The 14367-nt window shown below is 49.3% G+C and overlaps 1 protein-coding gene across 5 annotated transcripts in view; it reads left to right on the top strand.

Moving 5' to 3' along the window:
* The window catches only part of PTPRN2 (protein tyrosine phosphatase receptor type N2), a 987645-nt gene that overhangs the window by 454737 nt on the left and 518541 nt on the right, over positions 1-14367 (top strand). The window lies entirely within an intron of this gene.

The raw sequence follows: 14367 nt of genomic DNA, 5'->3' as shown, positions 1-14367 counted from the left end.
GGAGATGTGGGGGGGAGGAAGGGGAGGCAGCCGGAGATGTGGGGGGGAGGAAGGGGAGGCAGCCGGGGGTGTGGGGGGGAGGAAGGGTAGGCAGCCCTGGGTGTGGAGGGGAGGAAGGGGAGGCAGCCGGGATGTGGAACCCGGGGATGAGGCCAGAGAAGAAGTGGATCTTCAAGGCTGAGAAGCCTGGCTCCCCTCGAGGACCCAGGAACCCTGCACTCCGCACTGTCACCTTCTACCATCTTTTCCGCCCCCCCAGCCCCGTTCCACACCCCCCACTGCTTCCTTGTTTTCTCGCTTTCTCCCCAGCTCCTCGGTGGTCAAGCTTTGCTCCATCTCTCCCACTCCTCTCCTGTAAGGAGCATCCTGTGTTCACGAAATAAACGTCCTTCTTCTTCCAGTCAGGGAGCCCAAGCAACCCCATTCACCTTCACAGATTCTCAGCAAAATGGTGGGATTGGCAGATGCCAGGCCGGGGCGGGCGGGGGAGGTGTGTGCCTCGGGGAGCCTTTGGTTTCACAGAGCAGCTGGGCCTTGCCCGTGCCCGCTCCCTGCCCCTGGCCCTCCTGGCCACTGCCTTCACTTTTGGAAGATGGATTCTGAGCACAGACGGCATCTCTGCTCTCCAGGACCAGGGCTGGGCTTTGCCAGACGCAGTCCTGGGTAAACATCACTCTCAGGCATCTCCCGCCTCAGGACACTGGTGGCCCCCTCTTTCCTACAGAGTCAAACCTGAGTCCCGCCGCCCATCCCTGAGAGCCTTCGAGAATCTGGACCTCTCCGCCTCTTCCCCAGGGAACCTCCCTGGTGGCCTCACCCGCAGGATCCTTTGCCCGTCCCCTGCCCACATTTCAGAGCTGAAATCTGATTCTTGCTGCGTCCAGCACCTTCTCCGAGGTCCCCAGTCCTGGCCAGGCGGAGGCTGCCCCACGCCTGGGTCTTGAGTTCTGGTGCCTGTGTGTGCGTGTGTGTGCTCAGGTGCAGTGGAACACGCAAGCCTTACCGCCGTGTCCTGTGCCTCACCCGGGCCCAGCAGCCACGGGCACACACTTGGCAAATGCACCGGCTCGAGGGACGGACGGGGGTGTGGGCTGTGCCTCGAGGGGAGGAGCTCTGGCAGGCGGGCGACACGGTCATGCAATGCTGCCTATCAGAGCATGCTCTTGGAGCTGCTCATTGTTCCAGGAAAGGAAAAGAGGCGGACAGGATGCGCAAGCTGCCACTCTCAGACTCTCCTGCGGTTTTGTGGAAGTGCTAGTTATGCTGAATATGTTTTGTTAGTGGTTATGTAGCTGTCAAATAAATCCCATTATTTCTTATGACATCATTAGAGACCATTAAAACTGCATTAGCATGTGATGTAATTATGCCAGCAGACCCGCAGTGACCGCAGCCGGGTTTTACGACGTGATTGTGGCTGTCTGCGGTGGCGGTGATCGATGCCAGGCTGCCTTCCACAGAATCTCGGCGAGGTGGGCAGTGCTCCTGGGAAAAAGAATGCCAAAGACACATTCCCATGAGCCCCTGAGTCCACAGTGAGACGGGCTCTGTGACAGTTCTCTTCCAGACGGCTTCAGCGGAGCTCGCACATCAGCCACGAGGACCTCTGGGGCATTCGAGGCACGCAGCCTAATTCTGTGATCAATCTTCATGTGCTCTCCTGGTACGAGAAGCGTTTACTTTCTCATCTGTGTGATTTACTGGATTGATGAATACGGTGTCATTACCGAAGAGGCAGCAGTGGTAATTCTCAACCCTGATGCTTCTCGTTGGGGTCTTCTCTGTGCACGGGGCGCGGGAGATGCCTGTGCCTGCTCCATCCTGTGACAATCCCAGTGCTGCCCAGGCCCCTCCACCTCCTTCCCCAGTGCCTGGCCCTCTCCCACCCTGCCAGTGGCAGAAGTCCCTGGGGTTTGCAGGGAAACTTCTGGAAAGTATGTTTCAGTTTCTGGGGGCAGAGTTGTGATTGTTTTGCCCCAGTCTTGTCCCCGTGCATAAGGGATTTACAAAGATGTCGTAGGCAGCAGGAATCCTGTGAGGGGTGAGAATGGTCCTTCATTCCCTGGGTTGGCTCTCTGGTTTTCTCTGTGGCCTCGATGACTATGAAGCCCTGGATAATTTTGTCTACGCATCAAGGTAGTGCAGATTAACCACGGCAGCGACAGTGCTGTGGGTTAGTAATATCACTCAAAGCCAAGAGCCCCCGGCAGTGAGAAACTCCCAGGAGCCCCAGGGGAGGGTCTGGGTAAATGGCATTTGCATCTCGATGTGGTGTATTCACCACCTGCAGACTCTGGCCCTCACAGGCAGCGTTGCTACCTGTTCCACCTGTGTTCTGGATTTGCCAAGTGAGGAAGGTGGGGAATGGGGCCTCATGTTATGTAACTCTCCTTCCCAAACGGAGCCCAGGCTTCGTCTTCAGTGCCCTGTCTGAATATTGCAAGCAGTTGCAAAGGTGCAAGCTAGTGGCTCGAGACAGTGAGATGAGGTTTTCCCGGAAATAAGGAATGTCAAGGAAATGTCACAGTATGTCAAAACTCCCCCGTCCCATCTTTAAGATGAGACAACAAGGGAAGACCACTGTGGATTTGCAAATAATAATTCTGATTGAGTGAAAGGTGGCATTTCTCAGGTTAAGTGAATCCCATGATTTGATTGAAGATATTTGTGTTTAAAATATTGGTGGAGCCTTGATTCCTAGTATGAAATGATGTGACCATTTAGGAGGAGAGCAGTTTCCTTATTTTCCTGAGCCTCAGTTTCCCCACAAGGATGGAGGTGGCCTAGGCATGTGGCTGAGACCCGGCTCTTAGAGGCCCCACATATGGTTCATGCTTTGCTGGTACCATCTTGAGAGTCTTACAATTCTTCAACAAAGGGCCCCACAAATTATGTATATGGTCGTGAGGCCATGACAGAGTTGGAGAGACGCTAGGAAAAACTAGAATAGCGTCTGCTGTGGAGGTTTGCAATACATGTTAGCTGGACAATTGCACTATTTCGTTGTTGTTAGGAAAAAAAACACCCTAATTTCTACTGTTAATGGATTCAGATTGGCAAGAAGAACCCATTCTTTTCTCTAGACTTTTCAATGCACTTCAAGTGTGAAGCACTGGGTAAATGCTGGATTTGGGTACTGGATACCAGGTAGTAAGGAGTTTCCCAGGCAGCTCTGAGCTTTGTTGCAATGGCACTTTCATCCATAGGACTTGAATCTTTATCACCTGGCCGGGTGCGGCGGCTCATGCCTGTAATCCCAGTACTTTGGGGGCTGAACTGGGAGGCTCACTGGAGACCAGGAGTTTGAGGCCAGCCAGGGCAACATAGCGAGACCTCGTCTCTGCAAAACCAGAACCAGAAAGTGTACACTCCTACGCTCCTTGAAGGCAGGGCCTCGGTCTGTATTGCTCAGTCATGCGTCATCAGTGACTAGAGTGCTGTCTGGCCCATAACAGGGGCTTATTTGTTGAATGAGTGAATGAATGATTCCATGAAAGAATGGGCAGGCTCTGGATTCAAAGACACATGGGTTTGACTCCGTTTTTCTCAACTTGCCGCGAGACCCTGGGCAGATTACTGAAGCCACCTGGCTTCTGTGCTCCTCCGTGGAGTAGAGACCATGTCTACGTCAGAGTTGTGAGAATTAAATGCCCTGCGTGTGCAGATACTTAACACCAAATAAAGGGTAGCTTTCCAGATACATTATTAAAATAATAAAATGTCTATGCCAAGAAATATGTAAACATGTGAACAAGTTAGATTCACATAGACGTGACACCAAACACTGTGGTAAAATACGCATTTTACGTATGACCTACACCGTCAGTACTAGATACCCTGCTTGGCCTTATTCTTATTTTCCTCACCAGGACCAAACAAAAATCACTTCACTCTTCCGAATATGTCTCTCCAGTCGAGACGTTGTGGATGAGCTGATTGCAGGAGGCTTTGGGGCAGATGGGCGGGGCAGGTTATTCAGGACTCACCTCCTGCAGGAAAGGCTGAGACCTGCAACCCAGGGCAGGGAGGAATATAAACCTGCCCCAGTTACAGGACCCAGCGGCTCCTCCCACCACGGATGCTGGCTGGTGAGTGTGCGTTACACTTCATCTGGGATTGCAAACTGGAGTTGTATGAAGGCTGGCAGTTGCCTTCGGGAGTTAGCAGCCTGAGTGTCCAGAGAAACAAAAGTAAAACAAGAAACAAAAGCAGAGTGAGCCACAGTGCCCGGGAGACCCTGAAGGATGGTGGGGACTGCGCAGTGGAGCCCTCAGAAACACTGCGGGAGGGGTTCTCAGCTTTCCTGCCTGTCCTACAGCACCGAAGGCTGTGGCCAAGCTGCTGAGGCTTTGGGAAAAAGTCTTGGACCTAATTCTTGGGTGAATGCTTCGATTTCTAAATGTTAGTCACCAATAATTCAGTCATTTGTTTGTGTAGCTCATTAATCCTTAAGCATCATGAGAGCGAAGCTGCAATAGAAAGCACAGATGGGGGCTGGGCGCAGTGGCTCATGCCTGTAATCCTAGCAGTTTGGGATGCCAAGGTGGGTGGATCATGAGGTCAGGAGTTCAAGACCAGCCTGGCGAACATAGTGAAACCCCATCTCTACTTAAAAAAAAAAAAATTAGCTCGGCATGGTGGCAGGCGCCTGTAATCCCAGCTACTCAGGAGGCTGAGGCAGGAGAATCACTTGAACCCGCAAGTCAGAGGTTGCAGTGAGCCGAGATCACGCCATTGCACTGCAACCTGGGTGACAGTGCGAGACTGTCTCAAAACAAAAGCAAAAACAAAACAAAACAAAAAAACACAGATGGGGTGGCCCTGGTCCTTTGGGAATGGCGAGCGTTCTGCTGCTCCTGATGAGACCCAGCCCACCCCTGTGCTAGGGAACAAGGGTCTTCTCTTGGGACCGGTCATGCCACTCAGCAGGTGTAACAGGAAAGCAGGCTGCAGTAGAACTTCAAATGAGGCAAATGCTTCTAAAGTTCAAAGGCAAAGCATACATATTGAACAATCTGTTTTCTTCCAAATATTCCATGAGAAAAGTTTGCGGCAAGACATTCCCTGGCACAGAAAGGATTTCCCGAATCCCACGTAATGGCAAAGTAATTGCAAACAAGACACGATCTGCACAGTGACGCAGTTGCTCAATGATTTAAGAAAATAAAGCATCATCAATAATTATGTTTTCATTAAGGCTTGCATGATGTTAAATTATCCTGCAATAACTTTGTGTGTCTTTGTTTCCTCATATATTCAAATAGAAATTGGTTCTCTGTTCTTCCTCCTTTGTAAGCTCTCAGGCTAGATATTTTGGGAAGTTATTGCCTCATGTACGAGAGGCAGTAATACAGAATTGTGCAGGAAATGTGATAAATTAAAAGTGTGTGTTAGGAAAGTAGGTATGCATTATGTTATCCACGTGGAATTCCGGAGTTTTATGGTCCCAGTGTCTCCTCTGTAAGAAGACATAGCTGGAATGAGGCATGCAAAGAGAATTCTGTAGCAGCCAGACGTGAGCTCATTTTTTTTATTGGTTTTCTGTCGGCAGCTTGGATTAGCCCAGCACCAGGCTGTGGGCTTCTCTAGAGTGAGGGACGCCAGTGAACAAGGAACAAGACTGGAAGAAGCAAGTTATCAGGAACAATTCAGGGAGCAAAAACACAGTGTGGGGGTCGGTCCAGTGACAGAGTCAGGAAAGGACAGTGGTGCAGGCCTGTGTGTGGGTCTCACACTTATCCTCGTGCCTCGCAGAAGGCTCTCAGCCAAGAATGCCAAAGTCGTGATTCTGGTGGTGGCATTGATATTAAAACTGAACTATTTGGAGCTAGCACCTAAAACTACAAGGGTTTCAACTTATTCACCTATAAAATAGGGCATTGCCAAACGAGTTGCCTTAGGTCTAAATTTCATGGTTGTTACTGAGCACCACAGCAGCGTGCTCTCTTGGTTTGTACCCGCCCACTCAAGGCCAGACACAGGGCTGGTTTCTTGGAAGTTCCCCTGTGCCTCCACCTCAAGGCTGAGGGGCTGGTTTTAGGGAGCCCCTAAAACATGTACTGTGTGTAGCGAGCTCTTCCAGGTTTTACCTGGCCTCAAATTATGTTCAGCCAGATATAGTAAGTCTCTTAAATCATTATGATTTTGTTTGATAATTTTGTAGACCTTTATTAGCACTGTGTTTCTCTGAACATAATACTGACTAAGAAACAGAATGAGCAATTCACTAAATGTATAGCCCACATGATGGGAAAGGTTTAATGCAAAATGATTCTTAAGCTATAAGCAGTATTTTGAGAAAGTGTCTAATTATGTTTGAATTAATATAAGCAATAAATACATACATATCTCTATCTACCAAACCACCCATCAATTTTTCATCCATCCATCCGTCTACCTCTCCATCCATCCAGCCAGCCATCCACCCATACATCTATCCACTTACCCATCTCTCTACCCATCCACCCACCCATCTATCCATCCATCCACCTATCCTCCCTCCCACCCACTCACCTACATATATACACACACACACATATATATGTGTATATATGCACATGTATATATATGTGCATATATACATATATATGTGCATATATACACATATATGTGTATATACATATACACATATGTATGTATAGATATGTGTATATATATATATATATATCTGCCCACCCATTCACCCATCTACTCATCCATCTACCAACTCACCCAACCATCTCTCTACCCATCTATCTGTCACCTATCCCTCACCCATCCACCAACCCAACCATCTCTCTACCCATCCGTCACCTATCCCTCACCCATCCACCCACCCACCCATCTCTCTACCCAACCACCCACCCACCCATCTCTCTACCTAACTATCTATCACCTATCCCTCACCCACCCACCCACCCAACCAACCACCTCTCTACTCATCCATCACCGATCCCTCACCCATCCACCCACCCACCCAACCAACCATCTCCCTACTCATCCGTCTATCACCTATCCCCCACCACCCATCTCTCTACCCATCCATCTGTCACCTATCCCTCACCCATCCACCCACCCAACCTTCTCTCTACCCATCCATCTATCACCTATCCTTCACCCACACATCCATCTCTCTACCCATCCGTCTGTCACCTATCTTTCACCCACACATCCATCTCTCTACTCATCTATCTATCACCTATCCCTCACCCATCCAACCAACCAACCAACCATCTCTCTACCCATCCATCTATCACCTGTCCTTCACCCACACATCCATCTCTCTACCCATCTGTCTGTCACCTATCTTTCACCCACACATCCATCTCTCTACCCATCCATCTGTCACCTATCTTTCACCCACCCACCCATCTCTCTACTCATCTGTCAATCACCTATCCCTCACCCATCCAACCAACCAACCAACCATCTCTCTACCCATCCATCACCTATCCCTCACCCACCCACCCACTCACCCAACCATCTCTCTACACATCCATCCATCACCTATCCCTCATCCACCCATCTATTCATGTTTATAGGCTTCACCCCAAATCCAGGTGTCAAATAGACAAAGCACAGGTCAGTCTGTCAAACCAACAGAGAGCATGCTAGTAAAATAAACAAAAAACAGTCTACAGAAGTTTTGTTTTTTTCATTTCTAAACAACTTTCAAGAAAATTCACCAGTTGAAAAGAGAAGCATTTACTTTTATGTTGGTTGTAAAGCATCAACATTAAATGTTAACTTTAAAACTATATTTGTTGCCATATATGCCTTGGCTATCTTCTTTTTATCCACAAAAAGTCAAGGGAATCTAGTACCTGAGGCTTGTCTTTATTTAAACGGACTACTTAGGCAGTGTCTATTCAGAAAACTGTAGTCAAATGTGTTACATTTATTGTAGCCCTTAAAGGTTGACTTGATACAAATAAGCCTGTGTTATGTATAAGTCGTTACTATATAGAAATAACAACCCCCAGACTAACCCAGCCAAATGGAAGCCTCGGTTCATATTTAAAACCATTTCTGAAACATGGAAGCTTTTGTCAGAGATTTGTTCATCTTCTCCATTCTCAACTGGATGGTTGGTCTAAGAACAGATGGAGCTCAGTGCTTTCTTTCCTGTGGCTAAAGTGTCATGCTCTGAAAACTAATATTCAGAAAATCACCTTGAGATATATGATTGCTAAGACAACAAATATTAGTACATCAGTATATTGATGTTCTAAAGGTAGATAATTATATGTATTTTTAAATTATTTTACTCATAAAAGTAGGGGAAAAAGAGATTTCCAAATAGTCCTCAGTTAAGAAAAGGCCTTTTACGCAGAACTCTTACACTCAACAGTCTGGTTGATGGAGGGCTGGTATGTTTGTCTCATAAGCCTTAAGTGATAGGAGTATCCTAGAACACGGCAATAAAATCAGTGTTAAAATGCTAGATGTCCCTTCTCTTCTTTGTTGGCATGTTTTATGACCATAAAAAGAAATGAGCAATTATCAATATGTAGTAAACTATCAAGTGGAACCACTGAGTGATAAAGAACTCAGGAATAAAAGGAATGATATTTAAAATAGAGGTAACTATAGCTAAAATTACAGTGGTGAAATGATCTCTTATCTATATACAACATATATGGTTTGCTTATTTTGGTTAAAGGTAGTTTTAAGTCAGTGAATTCTGTAGAATCTCAGGGATTTATTTTTTCATGTTATTTCCAGCCCAATTGGGAGATGACTCCTAGTGGCAATAAATAGCTTTTGTTTCTCCTAATATATTCTTCATAGGACCCATGTGAACACATTGTTCGAGTATCACACCTCTGAGGGCTCTAGGCTGCAGACGTGTGTGAAGACTCCCTCTTTCATCAGGGGAGGAAGGATGTGTGTGAAGACTCCCTGTTTCGTCAGGGGAAGAAGAGTTTATGTGAAGACCCCCTCTTTCATCAGGGGAAAAGGGTTTCTGTGAAGACTCCCTCTTTCATCAGGTGAAGAAGGATGTGTGTGAAGACTCCCTCTTTCATCAGGTGAAGGATGTGTGTGAAGACCCCCTCTTTCATCAGGGGAAGAAGGATGTGTGTGAAGACCCCCTCTTTCATCAGGGGAAGGAGGGTTTGTGTGAAGACTCCCTCTTTCATCAGGGGAAGAAGGTTTGTGTGAAGACTCCCTCTTTCATCAGGGGAAGAAGGTTTCTGTGAAGACTCCCTCTTTCATCAGGGGAAGAAAGATTTGTGTGAAGACCCCCTCTTTCATCGGGGAAGAAGGGTTTGTGTGAAGACCCCCTCTTTCATCGGGGAAGAAGGGTTTGTGTGAAGACTCCCTCTTTCGTCAGAGGAGGGAGGATGTGTATGAAGACTCCCTCTTTCATCAAGGGAAGAAGGGTTTGTGTGAAGACTCCCTCTTTCATGAGGGGAAGAAGGGTTTGTGTGAAGACTCCCTCTTTCATGAGGGGAAGAAGGGTTTGTGTGAAGACTCCCTCTTTCATGAGGGGAAGAAGGGTTTGTGTGAAGACTCCCTCTTTCATCAGGGGAAGAAGGTTTGTGTGAAGACTCCCTCTTTCATCAGGGGAAGAAGGTTTGTGTGAAGCCTCCCTCTTTCATCAGGGGAAGAAGGGTTTGCATCTGAGTGGGCAGCATTCCTTTTTGGCATTTCTTCCACCTTAATTAGGAGTCACCTTTCACGGTAAGTGAATTTGACTGTCAAAAGGTGGATGGTTCTCCCAGGAACAATGACTCAGAAATTCCACGTGCTCTCACATCAGATGCTTCTTACCGTAGTTGTGCCTGGCATGACCGTTGGGAGGACACTCTCGAGATCTGCCCTGAAGTGGCCGTTTACAGATTCCTCATGAGATCTTCACTCCATGGTCCAGGGTCGGGAAAGAGACAATCCCCTCACTTGTCTCAACCACGTCATTCCAGAAGGAAAGCAACCAGGCTCCCTGAGAAAGCAGTACAGTGTGCGGGGCCTGTGTGAACCCACACAAAGCATAGTCAATTTAGAGAGTGGACTTCATGGATGAATTCAGAGGAGGAGCAGAGCCCTCCTGACTGAGCAGGGCACAGACTGACAGCTTTGGTTCAGAGGGAACTCTGTCGCATGTCAGCTATCCTGCCCAATCCTCCAATGCCCTGCAAGTTTTGTCTTGTTCCCCCAATTTTGCAGGGTAAATAATGTAATGTGCAAAATCGCCGTGTGAGGAAGTGGCGGTTCAACAAACAATTGGATCTCCAGCCTTGTAAGCTCCAGTGCTCCCATCCCCTCTACAGTATAAAATTGAAAAACGTGAAGAAGATAATGAGGTTGTTGATGTGTGTGAAAACGCCTCAACACAGATGCTAGGCAGTCGATGATCCTGATCATTCGCAGATTCTGTATTTGCAGATTAATCTGTAACCCTCAAATCAGTGCTTATGCCGAAGTCATTCCTGGACACACACAGCCATGAAGTTCAGGTTGCCTGACGTGCCTGTGCTCAGGTGGGAGAGCCCAGCTCCGCCTTCTCGTTTCAGCTCATACTGTAAAACAAGGCTGCTCTTCATGGTCTATTGAGTGCCACATTTTCCATATTTTTTGTGCTTTTCATTGGTGGTTTTGTTGTTTAAATGGCCCCGGCACAGTGCTGAGTGCTGACTGGTGTTCCTAGTGTTGTAACTGGCTCAAGTCCAGCTGTTGGCCACTCAGAGGCCGAAAACATGAGAGTGAGGTGTGGGCGGAGGAAAGCAGTTATTAGTCAAATGCTGGCGGTTGGGGAATGGCCAGGCTCATGCCTTTAACAGACCATTCCCCCTTTTTGGCTGAGTGAGGGTTTTAAGGAGGAAAAGGCGTGCAGCTGTGTGGAGTGGTGCAGGAGGACGCCAGGTGTGTGTCTGTTCTGATGGTTATCTCATCATGCGGAGGCCTGGCTTGTATCATTGTGGCTTCAGCCTGGGAGCGGTGGGCTACCTGTTCCTAACTCCCCCTCAGCAGAGGATTCTGCAGCTGGGTCTCTCTGCCTGTTCTGTTTGAAAATTGGCCCCTGGAATTTCTAAGCAGGTCCGTAATTAGATAGGTGAGCACTGTGTAAGGAGTGCCTGGTGGAGAAGGGAGCCACGAGGAATTTCACAGTATGCTTCAAAGCCAAAGCAGGAATGGGAAGGAAGTGCTGTAACTGTGTGTGAGGCCGGGACATGTGGTTACAATGTGCCTGACGGAGAAAACACCCATGTGGATGGGCGTCATGGGTGTGGATGGTCGTCGTGGGTGTGGACGGGCGTCGTGGGTGTGGGTGGGCGTCGTGGGTGTGGGTGGGCGTCATGGGTGTGGGTGGGCGTCGTGGGTGTGGACGGGTGTCGTGGGTGTGGACGGGTGTCGTGGCTGTGGACGGGCGTCGTGGCTGTGGATGGGTGTCGTGCGGGCATGCTGTGAGCTCAGCATTCATAACCCAACCACGTTCATTCAATGAGTCTTTGAGTAGAAACACACATAAAATAAGGTTATATGTCCTTCAGTTTACAAAAACGCTCTGTCTAGAGGCTCACAGGAGCCTCACCCTCTGTTCCCCATAGGAACAATGGCTCAGTATCTGCTTTCCGATGACTTTAGAGAACACAGCTGCCTGGAAGAATGAGAACTGACTTTAGTATTCTCAGTCATTATTTGTTGAATCTGAATGAAAATCCAAAAGTCAAAATTAGTATCTGTTTCTTCGTTAAACTTGGATGTTTCTGTGTAACTTAGTGTCCGGGTTTCTTTATGTCTGCTTCAATAATTTTTACCCAATCTTAACCCTAATTCTTTGCTGCTGCTTTAACCACAGTAGAGCTGGTAAGTGTATGCCTGACACACCACGCATGACAAACGCCAGTTGTCAAAAGCAAACTTGCTCACGAAAAACTTGTTTTCTCCCTGAGAGCTGTAATATTAGGTACAATACTTGCTCCTAAGAGACTCTGCAGGGCTCTAGGCATCTCTGTTTTACTTTTTATTTCCTGATTAGTACAGAAATTCCCCTTTTGATGCCAGCAATATGCACATGGGATTTATTCAATTTTCCCCAAATGTCTAAAGAGACAGAAAGCTAAACAAGATGGCAGAGACAACCAAGGCTCCCTGGTTAGAAAGAAGTTGGTGGGAAGGCTGACCTCCCTCCCTCCCCAGAAGCCTCTCACCTGGACCACACAGCACTTAGCCATCTGCCACCAGCACAGCAGATGTGGGGGGTGGGGGGTGGGGTTGGTAACAAATGCCAGGGCAAGTTCTTCCTGTGGGGAGGAATCTCTGCTGCTGATGGTGCCGGGGGCAGAGCCAGCAGCTCAGCTCTGGAGCCCCCAGTGTTGCCCCTGTTTACTGCAGACCCGCTGGGCCTGGGCACCAGGTTTATTGAAAACCAGGGTCTCCTAGGCCAGAGCAAGTCCAAGAGGACCTGTGGGCCTTGCCACACTTGACAGCTGAGTAAACTGAGGCCCAGCGGAAGGGCCCAGGAGGGCCACAGAACAGTGACTCACGGAATTAGACCTGTAGTGGGGCCTCGGGATAGAGACTTCTTCCCACGTCAGAGCAGCCACTGTGGATTTTAGGGAAGAGCCTGCACGTATTCAAGTTAGGGGAGGTTATGCAGTTGGGGTCATGTTACCGACCCTCTGAGTCTCCTCTGGAGATGGCTCCTCATGTCCCGTCCTCCCGCAGGGTTCCTGAGAGCACAAGGGCCAGAGCCAGGGCTCAGCCCACCGTGGCCGCAGGCACCTGGGTCTCGCTGGGGCTGACGGGGACAGTCACTGGGTGCTCACCGCCTGTGAGATGTACCCCGAGGGCGTCAGGAGCACTCCCTGGTGACCGCAGCCCCACGCGATGGTGACGCTCGGCTTGCGTGCAAGGAAGGACACGGGCTGTGTGGGCCTCTCCTGCGGCCCCCACGTGAAATACGGGGCCACGTATGGGTCACATGCTTCTTCATAGCATAGGAGACTGGGTCTTTGGACTCTGAGGAACCAAGAACCTCCTCACAGCCTTTAGAGAAAACTTTCAGCACCTGAGGGAAAAATTAGGTTTAGGAAATTCCAGTCCCATCTGTCAGGGAATCTTCAGATGTAGTCGAGGTTCACAGTTTCACAGACGCCGTGTGTAAGCTTGAAGCCCTGTGGCTGAGCTCTCTGTCCTCAGCGTTGTTTTGGGGGTACATGAGTGCTGCTTGTGTTAATGAGGACTTTCTCTTAAGTTTAGAAAACCATTCAACCGAAATGTTGAACTGGTCACAAATATGAATTGATCATCTCCTGCGTGGGTGAGGCCGTGGCAGAAACCATCATGCATGCCTCAAAGAGCCCACCCTCCACTCGGGAAGAAGGAAAACATCAATAAAACGCCTGGCATGCCATTTGAGCACAGGCACTCAGGGCCCTTCAGGAAGACTGTGGAGACAGGGAGAATCGGCCACTCTCACGGTGCTCACTCGGGAGTAGGGCTTTGAGAAGGGGCAGAACTCAGCACTCATGAGCGAGTGGGACGTAGTTGGCAGGACAGCTGCAGTGCAGGGAGGGAGTGGCCTCCTCCTTTTTGAGGGCCCATAGTGCGGACCAGCAGAGGGCCCAGCCGAGGCACCGTAGACAGGCCTGGGGCCTGGGTTCGAGAAGACACCAGCTCCTGCTGCATGGTCAGCCCTGGAGGCGGCTTCCAAGGACATTTTGCGTGCAGTAGAGCTGGACACAGGAAGTCACTCAGCTCTGCTGTGACAGGGCACAGGCTTGGGTTAGAAGGATCACAGTGGGAACCAAGAGACAGTGGTGGACATGGTACATTTTCCAAGGGTTTCTGCAGAATTTGGTGACTAGCTGGATATTCCTGGCATAAGGAAGCCAAAGGGAATATCCGTCAGGTTAGAATGCTGTGTGCTCCTCAGAGCAGGCGCTGATTCAAGGGAGACCTTGTTGAGTTCAAAGTGATGCTAAGACTTCCACGTGGAATATTCAGCCATGGTGTTAGGATGGTAACTGTGCTGCCTTGTAATGGCACGGCAGTCCCCTTCACCGAGGGCTTGCACGTGGAGGAGCTGGCCCTGGCCGGGAGCATGAGCAAAAATCCCATGGAGGAAGACCAGAGGTTGGGACTAAGGTATCATGAGCAGAGATATTTGAATCAAAAATACACGTGAGGTTGAAAGGATTTTGGGTGCAAAATCCACAGCCTGGGTGTCATATGCTACCTTGGGATGAGCCTGTGGTGGAGGGTGGGAGGGGAGATGGGTGCGGGGGAGGGAGGGGAGGCAGCCGACCTGTGGCACTTCCGGCCAGCTGGGCTTGTACCCGTCAGCAAGGGTGTGTGGCTGCAGTGGGGACAGCAAGGGACTCTGGGCTACATGGTACCCAGTTTCACAGCTTAGATGGCAGTGCAGGCACCTCCCAGGGACCG

Source organism: Symphalangus syndactylus, chromosome 6 (genome assembly GCF_028878055.3).
Source record: "Symphalangus syndactylus isolate Jambi chromosome 6, NHGRI_mSymSyn1-v2.1_pri, whole genome shotgun sequence".
Taxonomy (NCBI): domain Eukaryota; kingdom Metazoa; phylum Chordata; class Mammalia; order Primates; family Hylobatidae; genus Symphalangus; species Symphalangus syndactylus.
The sequence above is the reverse complement of the archived record's forward strand: the minus strand, read 5'-3'. Positions and strand labels throughout refer to the sequence as shown.